This window comes from Lithobates pipiens, unplaced genomic scaffold (assembly GCF_037356315.1).
Source record: "Lithobates pipiens isolate NorthernLeopardFrog02 unplaced genomic scaffold, aLitPip1_a1.2 Scaffold_23, whole genome shotgun sequence".
In the NCBI taxonomy this organism is placed as follows: domain Eukaryota; kingdom Metazoa; phylum Chordata; class Amphibia; order Anura; family Ranidae; genus Lithobates; species Lithobates pipiens.
Genome location: NW_027507785.1, coordinates 307,260,892 through 307,279,036, shown reverse-complemented (window position 1 = coordinate 307,279,036; position 18,145 = coordinate 307,260,892). Strand labels below are relative to the sequence as shown.

Sequence of the window (18,145 nt, the reverse complement as noted above, 5' to 3'; positions counted from 1 at the left end):
GGCTAGAGCCCATAGCAGCGTAGTAAAGAAAGTCATATGCTTGGGTGAGCACACATATGTATATACAGTAATATACGTGTGTGTGTGTGTGTGTGTGTGTGTGTGTGTGTGTGTGTATCCCCATAGAGCCCCCCACTTACATTAGGGTCCCCAGAGAGCCCCCCTTAAATCAAGGTGCCCAGAGAGCCCTCTTTACATCAGGGTCCCCAGAGAGCCTCCTCCTTACATCAGAGTCCCCAGAGAGCCTCCCCCTTGCATCAGGGTCCCCAGAGAGCCTCCCCCTTGCATCAGGGTCCCCAGAGAGCCCCCCAATCACATCAGGGTTCCCAGAGAGCTCCCCTTACAGTAGGGTCCCCAGAGAGCCTCCCCCTTAAAATCAGGGCCCCTAGAGAGCCTCCCCATTACATCAGGGTCCCCAGGGAGCCTCCCCTCCCCTTGGGGACCCCTGCAGAGACTCTGGGCTATGGGCCCCAGATTCAGGCTATAGCCCCAAAAGCCACCCCCTAGAGACGCCACTGGTTGGGAAACATTTGTGTGACCGTGAGTATGCAAAACAAGTTTGAACCAACATCCTTCGAACAAAAATCCATGGTTTTGTTGGCAGAACGTCCGATCATGTATAAGGAGCATAAGAATGATTAGTGACTACCAATGTAAGGGGGGAATTCTTCACTGGTATCCAAAGTGAGGGGTAACTTCTACACCAATCACCTATTTAAGGGGGCCTTTCTCCACCGATCACCAACGTAAAGGAGCTTTTCTCCACTGGCCACCATGGTATAGGAGCTTTTCTCCACTGACCACCAAAGTAAATGAGCTTTTCTGCACTGACAACCAATGTAAGGGGTCACTTTTACACTGACCACCAATTTAAGGGGGTTCTCTACCAAACACCAATGTAAGGGGGAAATTCTTCACTGACATCCAAAGTGAGGGGTCACTTCTACATTGATAGCCAATGTAAAGGGCTTTTCTCCACTGACCACCAATGGAAAAGAGGCTCTTCTCCATTAACCACCAATGTACGAGGGGCATTCCTCTCTGACATCCAATGAAAAGGCTACATTAATCACCAATGTAAAGTAGCTTTTTTTGCATTGACCACTAATATAAAGGGGCTTTTTTCACTAATCACCAATGAAAGGGGATTTTGTCCACTGACCACCAATGTAAAGGGACTTTTATCCAACGACCAGTATTCTAAGGCTGCATTCCTCACCAACATCTCATGTACAAGTCAACTTCTACGCTAACCACCAGTGTAAGGTGGGAATTTTTCCACTGGCAACCAAGTGGAAAAAATTCCCCCTTACATTGGTGGTTAGTGTAGAAGTGGCCTTGTACATGAGATGTTGGTGAGGAATGCAGCCTTAGAATGCTGGTCATCGGATAAAATTCCCTTTATCAGTGCAAGGGGTCACTTTAACACTGACCACCAATTTAAAGGGGTTCTCTACCAAACACCAATGTAAGGGGGAAATTCTTCACTGGCATCCTAAGTGAGGGGACACACCAATCACCAATGTAAAGAGGCTTTTGTCCACTGACCACCAATGTAGAAGGGTATCGGCTCCATTTCCCACCCATCCATGTAAGAGGGCCATTCCTAACTGACTTCCAATGAAGAGGGTCACTTCTACCCTAATCATCAATGCTGAGGGGCTTTTTTTGCACTGACCATTAATATATAGAGTATTTTTTCACTAATCACCAATGTAAAGGGGATTTTTTTTCCACTGACCACCAATGTAAAGAGACTTTTCTCCAATGACCAGCATTCTGCGGCTGCATTCCTCACTGACATCCAATGTACAAGGCCACTTCTATACTAACCACTAATGTAAGGGGGCATTTTTCCACTGACAACCAATGCAAGGGGTCACTTTTACACTGACTGAACACCAATTTAAAGGGGTTCTCCACTGACCACCAACGTAAGGAGGCATTTTTCCATTGACCACCAACTTAAGGGTACTCTTCACCAAGGAGTGCCAGGGAATGCTACAATTTTCACAGTCAGTGTTTCTTTTTCAGTATATATAATGTTTTGTTATTTTGTACACTAGCCCTAAGAAAGGGAAAGGCATCTCCCCTAAAATGCGTTGGCTTCCCCTGATGCTTTTATTCAATAAACTTTTCAATTAGACCCTTGAGTGTGATGAATGTTTGTATAGGGCGCTCCTCAATATCTGTCCCGGTGTTGGTCGTCTACTGAGCATTCTCTTTGAGGCTATCAGAGAGGCAGCAGCCCAGGACTGGAACAAGATTGGAATGTTTGGAAGGAGTAGTGGACTTTAGTTGCGCTCACGTGCACTGCTCTATGTAACTACACATCCCATAGTCCATCTCAGGACAAGAGAGGGTGGCTATGTTCCTACATACATTTGGACCATGGAGAAGGAACGTAGCCACCCTCTAACAGGAAGGGGTTCATCACACCCTTGAGTGTGATGAACGTTTGTATAGGGCGCTCCTCAATATCCCGGTGTTGGTCATCTACTGAGCATTCTCTTTGAGGCTATCGGAGAGGCAGCATCCCAGGACTGGAACAAGATTGGAATGTTTGGAAGGAGCAGTGGACTTTAGTTGCCCTCACGTGCACTGCTCTATGTAACTACACATCCCATAGTCCATCTCAGAACAAGAGAGGGTGGCTATGTTCCCACATACATTTGGACCATGGAGAAGGAACGTAGCCACCCTCTAACAGGAAGGGGTTCATCACACCCTTGAGTGTGATGAACGTTTGTATAGGGCGCTCCTCAATATCTGTCCCAGTGTTGGTCATCTACTGAGCATTCTCTTTGAGGCTATCAGAGAGGCAGCAGCCCAGGACTGGAACAAGATTGGAATGTTTGGAAGGAGCAGTGGACTTTAGTTGCGCTCACGTGCACTGCTCTATGTAATTACACATCCCATAGTCCATCTCAGGACAAGAGAGGGTGGCTATGTTCCTACATACATTTGGACTATGGAGAAGGAACGTAGTCACCCTCTAACAGGAAGTTGGATCACAACAGCAAAGAAAAAAAAAGGAATTTGGAGATTTTGACGAGGCAGAGCGCAATAGAAGGGAGTTTTTTGACTTAAGAATACATACTTATATTATGAATATTTTTTAAACCAGAGTTTAGTGTCACTTTTTATGTCTGTTGGAGAGTTTTCCTGACTTCCTGCCTAGTGAAAAGGTTGTCACCGGGGACAGGGTGGCAGTTTTACCCCCTGCCAGACATCATTTAAACCTGGCAGGGGTTCCCATTCTTCTCCTCCTTATCGAAGACTATAAAAAGTTATGGGGTATAGACCAGGGGTGGGCAACTGCAATCCTCCACACTCTTTAGAATTATAAATGCAGTGGGTAATTTTATATTAAAATACTTACCGGTATTAAAATACAATTGACGAACACAAGGAAAAAATGATCTATCTACAGTATCTGTCTGCCTATCTATATGTTTTTTTTCCCATTGGGTAAAAAAAAACGTGAACGCTCTTTATACACCCTTTACATCTTGTTGGTCGTACATCTCTCATTCTCCAAAGAGCTTATTTTGATAAGTGTCTTTGTCTGTAATGTTGTCTTTGGATCTGATCTGTAGAGCTTATCAAACAAAGAATAATAGTCCTCGGGATGTTCAGCCATCACTAAAACAAACAACTTCATTGCGCAAAACAACTTCCAGCTTCAAAAGTTCACTGGGATAAAGGGCAAATCAATAGAGCGCCAAGACCAACTAAAAAAATGATGATTAAGAACAAGATGGAGCCAACTCTTTAGGGCTTAGTTAACACATCCAGCTGGCAGGTGGTAAAAACAAGTAGTGGAGCTGCGTTTTTACTGCACCTCCCCCTCTCCTCCAAGGTATACAGGCAGCCGTTTTGGGAAATACACACGGCGTGGTCATCCTGCTTTGTATCGCGTCAAACATTATCCCAAATTGTATTCCACAGAAAGTATGGCCCACCATACGTGACCCACTCAAGTAAATGGTGCCATGCCACAACTTCCTTGCTAACGTGTGCAGTGCACATGGTTTTCAGCCTGTTGCTGCAGGCTTTTAGAGGTTAAAACCAGTGGTGAGGAGATGACATATCAAATGCTCTCTCAAAAGCTTTCAGCTGCTGACCACTCTTCAGAGGGCAATGCTTTTCTAAACGCTATTATGGGCTGGGAGTATTTTTCAAGCCAAACTTGTTGGCAGTTATGCAACAATATTGCAGCATCTAGTCTGCACCATCCAAGTGCAACCTGGGCTATTTAAACAGGTCTAACTTTAAACAGTAGGTCCAATGATGCCAAGTTCTTCGGTTATGTGACCTGAAAACAGTATGGTGAGTCACGTGGCCCATCATCTTTGGAACAGGGGCGGACTGACAACTCATGGGGCCCCTGGGCAATAGGAGATTATGGGGCCCCCAGGCAATCACAGATTATGGGGCCACACAGTATACACACACACACAGTATACAATCATACAGTAGACACAGACATGTTTCTATTGGCTGAGAAGGTACCGGAGAGGTGGGGCAGCTATAATCTCAGGATTTTTAGACCAAAAGGATGTCGGTAAGGGACATTTCAAAGACAGATGTAAAAAAAAAATAATTTTTTTTACATACTGTCCCTGGTTTTACTGAGGCTAGCAACCCTGATGGGGCCCCCTAATGGCATGGAGCCCTCGGGCAGTGCCCGAGCAGCCCAATGGTCAGTCTGCCCCTGCTTTGGAAGTGCTGATAGTTTTATTTATTGTAACTGAAGACCGCTCATGTTAGCACCCCTGTACACTACTACGGCATCAGCAAGTCATGGTCAACCCAGAGAAATGCAGGATTTGCAATGCATAGCTGACTTTATACTCTCTTTATGATCTCCCTTCCAACTTTCTTATTGCTGTCTCAATAAAGAGGACCAAACTTTTGATTTTAGGTCTGTGTAAAGTAGTGCTAAAGGCTTAAGAGTTTTTACTTAAGGGAGACAGGTTAACGGTAAAAACACCACTTTAGCTCCCGATCTTAGCGTTGGACCTAGGGTTGCCGGTGCCACCTGTCCGGGATTCACCTAGACAGTCTGAGTTTTGAATCATGTTTCCAGGTTTCATTCCCCCTGAAACCCGTACACTAGGGTGACCAGACATCTCTGGTTTCCGGGGACAGTCACCGGATTGAGGACACAGTGCAGAATTGAAAAAAAATTAAAATCGGAATATCTGAATTACACCGCCCCCGCCCCACCTGCTCTGCCACTCCTACTAGCTTAAGGGGTGGGGGTGTATTTTTTTTTATTCATTTTCTGTGCCCCTTTCTGATGATCATGTGCTGGTCGGAGCAGAGAGAATATTTCTTCAGTTTCGGGTGCATGCCCGTTCTGCTCCTGCTAGCATGTTCTTCTGCCTTGGCTCAAGTCTCGGCCAGCCACCTGCTCATCGTCTTGCCTTCCCTGGCGGAGTGATCTTCCTCCGCTCCCCACCAAGTAGTACAGTAGCCGGGGCCTGGAGAGTAAGACTTGACAGGCTGTGAGGCAGGTGGCAGCTGCGACGGGCAGAGAGTCGTTAATTGCCACCATTACTAGTAAAAAAAAAAACTGTCTCCGGATTTAATTTAAAAATTCAATGTCAGATACTCCTCTCTGCCATTCCCTCCACTGGCTTCTCATCACCCAACGAAAAAAAAAAAATCAAAATACTAACATACAAAGCCATCCACAACTCTGCCCCGAGCTACATCACCAATCTTGTTGCAAAATACCAACCAAACCATTCTCTTTGCTCCTCCCAAGACCTCCTGCTCTCTAGCTCCCTCATCACCTCCTCCCATGCTCATCTCCACTTCTCCAGAGCCTCTCCTGTCCTCTGGAACCCCTTACCCCAATCTGTCCAGTTATCTCCTACTCTGTCTACCAGGACTGCTATTAAAAATCATGGGGCCCCATGCAACCTATCTGACGGGCCCCCTTCGACGGGGCACTCGACCCCACCCCTGGCCTCTCCCCTGTCCCTGCCTCAAAAGTTGTGGGAGGGGCATATGGTGAAACAGTTGTGGAAATGAATGGGCGGCCTCAGAGCTGCTTGTATCACTTCCACATGAAAACTGACAGTTGCCTTTACAAGTATACACACTCCTGACATGCTGGCACCATGGCCCCAGCTCTGATATAAAACGGCATAGTTAAAGGGGAGTTGTGTGACAAATGCAGCTCAGCTGTGCGTTTTTTCTGCCCCCCCTCCAAACACAAGTGTACAGAAGCATCTCACAGTGCCTTGTGATCTCCAGGCCTCTTTAGGCTTTTTTTTTTTTTTTTTTTACTTCTTTTTAACCCCCGTCCATGTTATCCTGTGTGTTCATGCACACAGGATAACAGAGACCCTAGGGGATAAAATGTCAACTGCTGCAATATTTTATGTCACACTTTATTTGCCCAGCGCTCTTTCAAGCGCAATTTTTTGGGAAAAAATACACTTCAATGAATTAACCGCTTGCCGACGGCCTCACGCCTATATAACTCGGCAGAAGGGCGCGTACAGGCCGAATCACGGACCTGTACGTTGTCCTTTAAGAGGCAGTGAAGGGGGCGCGAGCGGGAAGCTCCGTGAGTCCCGCGGACTCTATCGCCACGGGGATACCCGCGATCGCCTCACAGAGAGGAAGAACGGGGAGATGCTAAAGTAAACAAGCATCTACCTGTTCTGCCTAGCAACAGTGACACTAATCTCTGCTCCCTGTGATTGCAGCAGAGATCAGTGATGTGTAAAACACAGCCACGCCCCCCACAGTTAGCAACACGCCCCTAGGACACACTTAACCGCTACACTGCCACCTAGTGGTTAACCCCTTCACTGCCAGTGTCATTTACACAGGAATCAGTCCATTTGTATGCACTGATCGCTGTATAAATGACAATGTCTCAGTCCCGATAAAAATAACTAAAAAAATATATATATTAATAAAAATGCCATAAAACTATCCCCTATTTTGTAGACGCTATAACTTTTGCGCAAACCAATCAATAATCGCTTATTGCGATTTTTTTATTATTATTATTATTCAGGATTTATATAGCGCCAGCAATTTACGCAGCACTTTACAATATAAAATGGAGACAATGCAAAACCAAAAATACCAAAAATATGTAGAAGAATATGTATCGGCCCAAACTGAGGAAAAAAATAGTTTTTTTTATATATTTTTGGGGAATATATATTATAGCAATAAGTAAAAAAATTTGCGTTTTTTTTTTTCAAAATGTATGCTTTTTTGGTTTATAGCACAAAAAATTAAAACCGCAGAGGCGATCAAATACCACCAAAAGAAAGCTCTATTTGTGGGGAAAAAGTATTAAGTCAATTTAGTTTGGGAGCCACGTCACAACAGACCCAAAAATGCATGATTCTTTTTTAGCAATATAGCGCACCATAAGGTATGGTATGTGCATTTTGGTGTGCTGCAGTGCATCATGGGTTCCCCTCTACCATAGAGTGCGCTGAGGGTCTATTCACATCAGGTCAGTAGGGCTTCATTGGGTGGCTCTTCCAGACAGTTCCACCTTAAGACAAGGCCAGTTTGTGTGCGCTGGAAAAAGTGCGGCTTCCATCATTTTTTTTCGGATTAGAATTAGCCTGCCTATGTATATGCCCCTTGTTACCATAAAGGTACAATTGTAATATTATAATGATACCTACGTAATCATGTGTATAAAAACCTTCAAATGCGTCATAATAAAGGAGAACAGTTATTTGGAAAGATGCTGAGCATATCTTTTGTGTCTGTTCCCTACTGCAGTAGTTATTATTAATTTGGAACCAGTAATCAATATGAGGATAGGAGTTGCCTATCTATAAAATATCCATTTCAATATTTTTGGGGGATATTTATTATAGCAAAAAGTAAAAAAGAATGCGTTTTTTTCAAAATTGTCGTAATTTTTTTGCTTATAGCGCAAAAAATAAAAACCGCAGAGGTGGGACGTCAACTTTGTTTGGGAGCCACGTCACACGACCGCGCAATTGTCAGTTAAAGCGACGCAGCGCAGAATCGCAAAAAGTGCTCTAGGGGCTGAATTGGTTAAAGGGGAAATTCTTTTTATTGTATTTTAGTGTAAATATGAGATCTGAGATCTCTTTGACCCCAGATCTCATATTTAAGAGGTCCTGTCATGCTTTTTTTTTCTATTACAAGGGATGTTTATATTCCTTGTAATAGGAATAAAAGTGATCCAAAAATGGGACAGTGTAAAAAGGGACAGTGTAAAAAAAAAAAAAAAAAAAAGTAAAATAAATAAGAAAAAATAAATAAAAGCGCCCTGTGTGCAGAAACAAATGCATACATAAGTCACGCCTGCGTATGTAAACGTGTTAAAAACCACACATGTGAGGTATGCCCGTGATCGTTAGAGTGAGAGCAATAATTCTTGTAAAAGACCTCCTCTGTAACTCACAACTGGTAACCTGTAGACATTTTTAAAGTCTCCTATTGGAGATTTTTAAGGGTCAAAGTTTGTCACCATTCCACAAGCTGGCGCAATTTTGAAGTTTTCTTATTTTTTTAAATTAAAAAAGTGTTTTTTTTTTCCCCACAAATATTGCGTTTGTAAGACCGCTGTGCAAATACGGTGTGACAAAGTATTGCAACGACCGCCATTTTATTCTCTAGGGTGTCTGAAAAAATATTATATATTAATTAATTAATATTATATATATATATATATATATATATATATATATATATATATATATATATATATATATATATATATATATATATATATGCATATATATATATGCATATATATATTATACTCTAGGGCAGTGATGGCGAACCTTGGCAATCCAGATGTTTTGGAACTACATTTCCCATGATGCTTAACTATACTGCAGAGTGCATGAGCATCATGGGAAATGTAGTTTCAAAACATCTGGGGTGCCAAGGTTCGCCATCACTGCTCTAGGGTGTCTGAAAAAATAAATATATACATATATATATATATATATATATATATATATATATATATATATATATATATATATATATATATATATATATATATTATATAAAATATGTTTGGGGCTCTACGTAATTTTAATTTTTTTTAACTTGTCAACACCAAGTTTGAAAAATAGGCCTGGTCCTTATCCCCCTCCTTAGCACTTGAGACTCCACGTACCCCTCCTTCCTGTCTCTGGATGACAATTACCCTTTAATAACCCCAAAACCTTTGAATGTATTTTGCAAACTTATTTCCAAAACTACTTTAAACATAATGACATTCATATTTAACTTCTTAAGGAAATTACAGTAAAGATATTTTTTGAGTTGCTCAGCTAAGTCTTTTCAAAAGAGCTTTCTCCTCCTTTGAGATGTTAAAGTCAGGTCTGCGTCTAGAATCTATAATACAATCACAAAGAGTTATTAAACCATTTGTACTGTAGTGCTATAATCTCTACCTCCAGCAAAATGAACGTTCTTTTTTTTTCCCCATTCTGTAGAATAACAAGTCAGAAGTGTGCAAATTATGGGTTTTGTACATTGCTCAGAATGGGCAGGTTTAACATTTACGTCTGAAAAGTTCATTTATAAACAATGCAATCACAAATAATTGCCAGAAGTGGAAAAAAAAAATGATATTAAAGTTGGTTTATGTACTTTGAAGTCTAGAATTAAAAGTTAAAGATGAACTCCTAACATAAAAACTTTAATTTCTAATATATTCCTCAATAGCTAGAAAGGATACTGACCCACTTTATGTGCACCGAATGTCTGTTCAAACCTAGATATTCTCTTGTAAAAGGAACAGGGAAATTGTCACTTTGATAGACATTTTCAGCGCAAAGAGCAGAGCTGTAGGTCTGGCCTGGCTGATGACATCACCAGGGGCGGGGCCGCCTGGTGAAGTCACACTGGGTGACCCCGCCCCTTAGGTTTTTAAAGTGAAAAAAAGGAGTTTTGGGTCCTCATCGGATAGATTGATAGCAGCAGGATCCAATTTCTCCTGCTGCAATCAATCTATCCAATGAGGACCCGAGACAACGGCTGGAGCAGGGAGGCAGCTGCAGCACAGAAGGTTTTTCACCTTAATGCATAGAATGTAATAAGATGAAAAACCATGAGACTTTACAACTCCTTTCACCACTTCCCGCCTGCCATGTAACAGAATGATGTGCGCAAAGTGGTTGCGTCATCCTGACTGGACATCATATGACGTCCAGCAGGGTAAGCTGCGATCGCGTGCCCGGTGGTGTGGTGACACACCGCAACTCCGATCATGGTAAACAGCCTATGATGTAGGCTCTTTACCACGTGATCAGCTGTGGCCAATCATAGCTGATCACAGCGCGTAACCAGGAAGTGCCGGTAAGCATCTTTCATCGGTTCGCGCTGACAGGGAGAGATGATTAGCGGCTCTCCTGTCAGAGAGGGGGGTCTGTGCTGATAATCAGCATGTTGATTATCAGCTCAGCCCCCATCAGGGGTGCTCAATCACTGCCCATCAGCTGCCACTCAGTGCCAATCAGTGTACATCAAAGCGCCAAACAGTGCCCATCAGTAACGCCTGTCAGTGCCTTTCACAGATGCCAATCAGTGCCCATCAGTAACGACTGTCAGTACCTCATCATCAGTGCTTTCCATCAGTGCCATCTATTAGTGCCTATCAGTGCCATCTGTCAGTGCCCATCAGTGCTGCCTATTAGTGCCCATAAGTGTTGCTTTCAGTGCCCATCAGTACCGCCTATCAGTGCCCATTAGTGCTGCACATCAGTGCCACCTATCAGTGCCCATCAGTGCTGAATATCATTGCCGCCTATCAGTGCCCATCAATTCTAAATATTAGTGCCTCCTCATCAGTGCCCATCAGTGCCACCATATCAGTGGCAACTCATCAGTGCCCATCAGCGCAGCCTCACCAGTGCCTGTCAGTGAAGGAGAAAACCAAATTTATAACAGAAAAAAATAAAAACTTTTTTTTTTAAGTTTTGGTCTTTTTAACTTGTTTAGCAAAAAATAAAAAACCCAGAAGTGATCAAATACCACCAAAAGAAAGCTCTATTTGTGGGAAGAAAATGATAAAAATGTAGTATGAGTACAAGTATGAGTGTTGTATGACCGTGCAATTGTTATTCAAAGTGCGACAGCACTGAAAGCTGAAAATTGTTCTGGGCAGGAAGAGGGGAAGTGCCTGGTATTGAAGAGGTTAAGAACTGGCAGACAATGGAGCTGGTAGGCAGAGGGAGTGGACAGTTTTTTTTTCCTTTTTTCGGATCGGCAGTGGCGGCGGGCAGTGTGATTGAGGATGGATCTACATTGCGGGACATTGTTTTTTATTTTTTGACCGCCTACTGTCATTTTTTACACTTTTTTGGTGAATAAGTAGAGTTACTATGTACCCCATACTCATTCACATAGGGAGGGGGGAGTCAGTATCTGGGTGTCCCTTTGTTAAAGGGGGCTTCCAGATTCCGGTAAGCCCCCCACCCGCAGACCCCCACAAACACTGGCCAAGAGGCCATTGTCCCCCATCAACATGGGGACAAGGTGCTTTGGGGGGCAGAGCCCCCCTGGCCTAAAGCACCCCCTCCCATATTGAGGGCATGTGGCCTGGTATGGTTTGAGGGAAGAGGTGCTTGCTCATCCCTTCCTTTTCCTGACCTGCTGGGCTGCATGCTTGTATAAGGGTCTGGTATGGATTTTGGGGGGGACCACGCCATTTTTTAAAAAAAATTTTGGAGTGGGGTTCCTCTCAAAATCCATACTAGACCCAAAGGGCCTGGTATGGATTGGTGGGGGGGGGGACCTTATGTAATTTTTTTCACTATTTTTTTATTGCTGGGAATTCTTGTTTTTATATTGAGCTGTCAGCGGGGAATCCCACTGACAGCCGAAGAGTCATCGGTTGTTAAGGGACACCTGAGTGTTTGGGCAGGTGCTGCCTTTGTGCAAGCTGTCGTGTAGTGGTACAGCAACAGAATCTCTGCAGGCAGGGGTCCAGTGACCATTCCTCAAGATCATCAGAGGTTCATCATCACCGCCGATTCTGGTGCCCAGTACCCAAATGCCACAGTGTCCGTAGGAGGCACAGAGTCATCTATACTGAACACTGTCATCGGTTTTCCCACCAACTTCCTGGAAACCCATTAGCCTTAAACCTAATTCGCTGGAGAGACAGAACGTTGGTCTGCCTATGTAAACAAGGCAGACTGTCGTTCTGTCCAGCAGGAAGAGAGAGATCTGTGATTCCTGCTAATCAGGAACACAGATGTCTCTGTCTCTCTTCCTCGAGTCAGTCCATTCTCCACACAGTAAGAAAGCACACCTAGGGAACACAGTTAACCCTTTGATCGCCCCTGATGTTAACCCCTTCCCTGCCAGTGTAATTTATACAGTGACAGTGCATTCTTTTTAGCACTGATCACTGTATTGGTGCCACTGGTCCCCAAAAAGTGTCACTTAGTGTCAGATTTGTCTGCTGCAATATCGCAGTCCCGCAAAAAATCGCTGATCACCGCCACTATTTGTGAAAACGATAAAAAAAAGTTCATAAATGTATCCCATAGTTTGTAGACGCGCAAACCAATCAATATACACTTATTGGGATTTTTTTACCGAAAATATGTAGCAGAATACAAGCTGATGAACACATTTTTATTTATTACATTTTTTATTGGTGTTTTATAGCAGAAAGTAAAAATTTTTTCTTCAAAATTGTCGGTCTTTTTTTGTTTATAGCGCAAAATATAAAAACCGCAGAGGTGATCAAATACCACCAAGAGAAAGCTCTATTTGTGGGAAAAAAAGGACGTCAATTTTTGTTTGAGTACAGCATCACATGACCGCGCAATTGTCAGTTAAACTAACGCAGTGCCGTATCGCAAAAAATTGCCTAGTCAGGAAGGGGGTAAAACCTTCCGGGGCTGACGTAGTTAAACTGTGTCTGACAAACTCATGTTCGAACCTAGAGTGTCAGAAAGGCAGAGGTGTCTGTAAAGTCAGGGCACTTTTAGAGGACAAGTACCGCTTGGCAGTACCTATGGGGGTAGCGATACAGTTGTGTCGTGTAATGAGTGGAGGGCAGAAGGAGGAACCTTTGAGAAACGAAGGCCATTTCTTAGCAACAGAGCGGCACTTGGCAGCACAGGTGGCAAGAAAGTATGTAAACTCTTCTTTTAAAGGTAGACCTTTTCTTGGAAACATTAATACAGTCACTTTAACTACTAGGCAATAGCACATGAGGCTGATAATGGTCCCCTGTGGTTCTGGCTCCACTGGTCCCTGCTTAAGAGCAACGTCCTTAAATGGTGACCTCTTGGGTCTCCTCTTGGGTCCCCTCTTGGGTCTCCTCTTGGGTCTCCTCTTGGGTCTCCTCCTGGGTCTCCTCTTGGGTCTCCTCATGGGTCTCCTCTTGGGTCTCCTCCTGGGTCTCCTCTTGGGTCTCCTCCTGGGTCTCCTCTTGGGTCTCCTCCTGGGTCTCCTCTTGGGTCTCCTCCTGGGTCTCCTCTTGGGTCTCCTCTTGGGTCTCCTCTTGGGTCTCCTCCTGGGTCTCCTCTTGGGTCTCCTCCTGGGTCTCCTCTTGGGTCCTGCAAGACTTTGTGGCTTCCCGGTTAAGAGCTTTTGATGTTACGGCACCATAGCAACAGTTCCATTTGTGGATCGATGATGGACAATAGAAGATTCACACACGTGAACGAATACTTCATTGCCCACTATTCTTTACTTTTTTTGCCAAAGAATTTTGAAGATCGCTTTTGGGTAGTCTGCAATATTTAGACACAATTACTAATTGACAATGGATTTAAATTCTAGATCGGAGGATCAGGTATCTGCTAAATATGGCCACATTCCCAAGATACATAAAATAACATAGTTCCCCTTTCTTAACAATGGGACTTTAATGGCCTAAGAGAGTGACAATGATTTGTATTAAAATTCAAAGTTTAATTTTAACAAATTGGTTTACAAAAAGTAGAAAAACATATATAATTTATCAAAATATACAATTCATAGTAAAAAAAAAAGGAGCTCATTACCACACCATATGTTCACATAACAATTATTCAGTATTAATGAAAAAATTGCATCAACATACTGATGCGTTTCGGAGCAGCTTGACTCCTTCCTCAGGGAAAATCTGTTGCAATTAATACAGGTGCAGTCTACAAGATGAGAATCATGTTAAAAACATTAATCAAACTATATACAGCATCTCACAAAAGTGAGTACACCCCTCACATTTTTGTAACTATTTTATTATATTTTTCATGTGACAACACTGAAGAAATGACACTTGTCTACAATGTAAAGTAGTGAGTGTACAGATTGTATAACTGTGTAAATTTGCTCTCCTCTCAAAATAACTCAACACACAGCCATTCATGTCTAAACCGCTGGCAACAAAAGTGAGTACCCCCCTAAGTGAAAATGTCCAAATTGGGCCCAAAGTGTCAAAATTTTGTGTGGCCACCATTATTTTCCAGCACTGCCTTAACCCTCTTGGGCATGAAGTTCACCAAAGCTTCACAGGTTGTCACTGGAGTCCTCTTCTACTCCTCCATGATGACATCACAGAGCTGGTGGATGTTAGAGACCCTGTACTCCTCCACCTTCCATTTGAGGATGTCCCACAGATGCTCAATAGGGTTTTGGAGACATGCTTGGCCCGTCCATCACCTATACCCTCAGGTGGCAGCACTCATATGTCTATTTCCCAAAGACAACCTCTGAATATGACGCTGAGCACCTGCACTCAACTTCTTTGGTCGACCATGGTGTGGCCTGTTCCAAGTGGAACCTGTCCTGTTAAATCGCTGTATGGTCTTGGCCACTGTGCTGCAGCTCAATTTCAGGGTCTTGGCAATCTTCTTATAGCCTTGGCCACCTTTATGTAGAGCAACAACTCAATCATTTGCCATGAGGTGCCATGTTGAACTTCCAGTGACCAGTATGAGAGAGTGAGAGCGATAACACCAAATATAACACACCTGCTCCCCATTCACACCTGAGACCTTGTAACACTAACAAGTCATATGACATCGAGGAGGGAAAATGGCTAATTGGGCCCAATTTGGACATTTTCACTTAGGGGTGCACTCAATTTTGTTGCCAGCGGTTTAGACATTAATGGCTGTGTGTTGAGTTATTTTGAGGGGACAGCAAATTGACACTGTTATACAACCTGTACACTCACTACTTTACATTGTAGCAAAGTGTCATTTCATAAGTGTTGTCACATGAAAAGATAGAATAAAATATTTACAAAAATGTGAGGGGTGTACTCACTTTTGTGAGATACTGTATGTGGGGGTCATGGAATTAAGGACACTGATTATTGTCTACTAACCCGACTCGTTGCTGTAGAAGCCACCAATGTATATAGTTTGATTAATGTTTTTAACATGATTCTCATCTTGTAGGCTGCACCTAGATTAATTGCAAAATACTTTCCCTGAGGAAGGAGTCAAGCTGCTCCGAAAGCCGTTGGATGTGTTGATGCAATTTTTTAATTAATACTGAATAATTGAAATGTGAACATACGGTGTGGTAATATGCGTCCTTTTTTACCATGAATTGTATTTTTTGATAAATTATATGTTTTTCTACTTTTTGTAAACCAATTTGGTAAAATTAACCGTTTCTCGAACCGGTGCACGCCGATGTACGTTGTCAGAAAAATGGGCGTACCTGTACATCCCTTTGAATTTGCTGCCGCGCCATTGCGTGCGCGCGCCGGCCGGGAGCGCCGTGAGTAGGATCACCAGTCCCGCGGACTTGATGTCCATGGGGATACCCGCGATCGTCTCACGGAAAGGAGGAACGGGGAGATGCTAATGTAAACAAGAATCTCCCCGTTCTGCCTAGTGACACTGTCACTGATATCTGCTCCCTGTGATTGGGAGCTATGATCAGTGATGTGTCACACACAGCCCCTCCCCCCTACAGTTAGAAAACATCCCTAGGACACACTTAACCCCTACAGCGCCACCTAATGTTAACCCCTTCACTGCCAGTCACATTTACACAGGAATCAATGCAATTTTAATCGCACTGATTGCTGTACAAATGTGAATGGTCCCAAAATTGCGCCAAAATTGTCAGACGTGTCCGCCATAATGTCGCAGTCATGATAAAAATCGCTGATCACCGCCATTACTAGTAAAGTAGTGATCACTGCCATCTCAATGGTAACCCATCCCCCCCCCCCCCCCCACAGTTAGAATCACTCCCTAGGACACACTTAACCCCTTTATTGCCCCCTAGTGTTGAACCCCTTTCCCTGCCAGTGTCATGTACACACTAATCAGTGCATTTTTATAGCACTGATCACTGTATAAATGACAATGGTCCCAAAATAGTGTCAAAAGTGTACGATCGCAGATCGCTGCCATTACTAAAAAAAATAAAAAAAATAATAATAATAATAAAAATGCCATAAAACTATCCCCTACTTTGTAGATGCTCTAACTTTTGCGCAAACCAACAATAAACACCGAAAATATGTAGACGAATACGTATCGGCATAAACTGAGGGAAAAAAAAAAATTTATATATGTTTTGGGGGATATTTATTATAGCAAAAAGCAAAAAATATTGCTTTTTTTTTTTTTCAAAATTGTCGCTCTTTTTTTGTTTGTAGCGTAAAAAATAAAAACCACAGAGGTGATCAAATACCACCAAAAGAAAGCTCTATGTATGGGAAAAAAAAAGACATCAATTTTGTTTGGAAGCCACGTCGCACCACCGCGCAATTGTCAGTTAAATTGACGCAGCGCCGAATCGCAAAAAGTGCTCCGGTCTTTGGCCAGCCAAATGGTCCGGGGCTGAAGTGGTTCAAATTTTAATACAAATCATTGTCACTCTCTAATGCCGCGTACACACGGTCGGAGAATCCGTCGGAATGCGTCTTATCGGACCGTGTCGTCAGATAATCCGACTGTGTGTGGTATGCATCGGACTGATTCCGTCCGAATCTCCGTCGGACCCAATTTTCCAACAGGTTGGAAATATTTCCCGACCAACTGGTTCGATCGGACATACTCCGATCATGTGTAGAGAATTTTGATCGGACCAAGTACCACGCATGCTCAGATCAAATTCCTACATCAAAGCTATTGGCTACTAGCCTGAATGTAGTCCCATCGTAACGAAATTACGTCATCACGTTCTGAAAGATCGGATTTTCCGACAACTTAGTCCGACCGTGTGTATGCAACAGTTTCGGACAAAATCCGACGGATTTGGTTGTGGAAATCTCCGACCGTGTGTACAGGGGCTTAGGCCTTTAACCACTTGCTTACTGGGCACTTAAACCCCCCTCCTGCCCAGACCAATTTTCAGCTTTCAGCGCTGACGGAGTTTGAATGATAATTGCGCGGGCATACAACACTGTACCCAAATTAAATTTTTATAATTTTTTTCCCACAAATAGAGCTTTCTTTTGGTGGTATTTAATTACAGCTCGGAGTTTTATTTTTTGCTAAACAAACAAAAAAAAAATGCAAAAAAAAAAAATCATGTTTAATAGTTTGTTATAAAATGTTGCAAACAGGTAATTTTTCTCCTTCATTGAAATGCGTTGATGAGGCTGCACTGGTGGGCACTGATAGGCTGCACTGGTGGGCACTGATAGGCTGCACTGGTGGGCACTGATAGGCACAGTTAAGGCGGCACTTATAGGCACAGATATGGTGGCACCGATAGGCACAGATAAGGCAGTACTGATGGGCACAGATAAGGTGGCACTGATGGGCAAAGATGGGCACAGATAAGATGGCACTGATGGGTGGCACTGATGGGTGGCACTAATTGGCACTGATAGGTACCACTGATAGATGGGACTGATGGGCACTGATAGGTGGCACTGATAGGCGGCACTGCTGGCCACTGATGGGCACTGGTAGATGACACTGGTGGGCACGGATATGTGGCATTGAGGTGCAGCACTGTTGTTGAGGCAGAGTGTGGGCACTGATAGGTGGCACTGTGGGCACTGATGGGTGGCACTGTGGACACTGATAGGTGGCACTATGGGCACTAATGGGTGGCACTGATGGGTGGCACTTTTGCCTATACTTAGGTGACACTGGCAGGGGGCAGGTGGGCACTGATAAGCTGGCGCCAGCTCGCCGTGAGCAGGACTGAAGTCCCTCTCACGGCCGCAGGTGAA

At 43.5% G+C, this 18,145-nt stretch overlaps 1 protein-coding gene across 4 annotated transcripts in view; it reads right to left on the bottom strand.

Annotated features, from left to right (window-relative positions):
- Positions 1-18,145, bottom strand: part of NEGR1 (neuronal growth regulator 1) — an 846,141-nt gene that overhangs the window by 399,216 nt on the left and 428,780 nt on the right. The gene's annotated exons all lie outside the window — the stretch shown is intronic.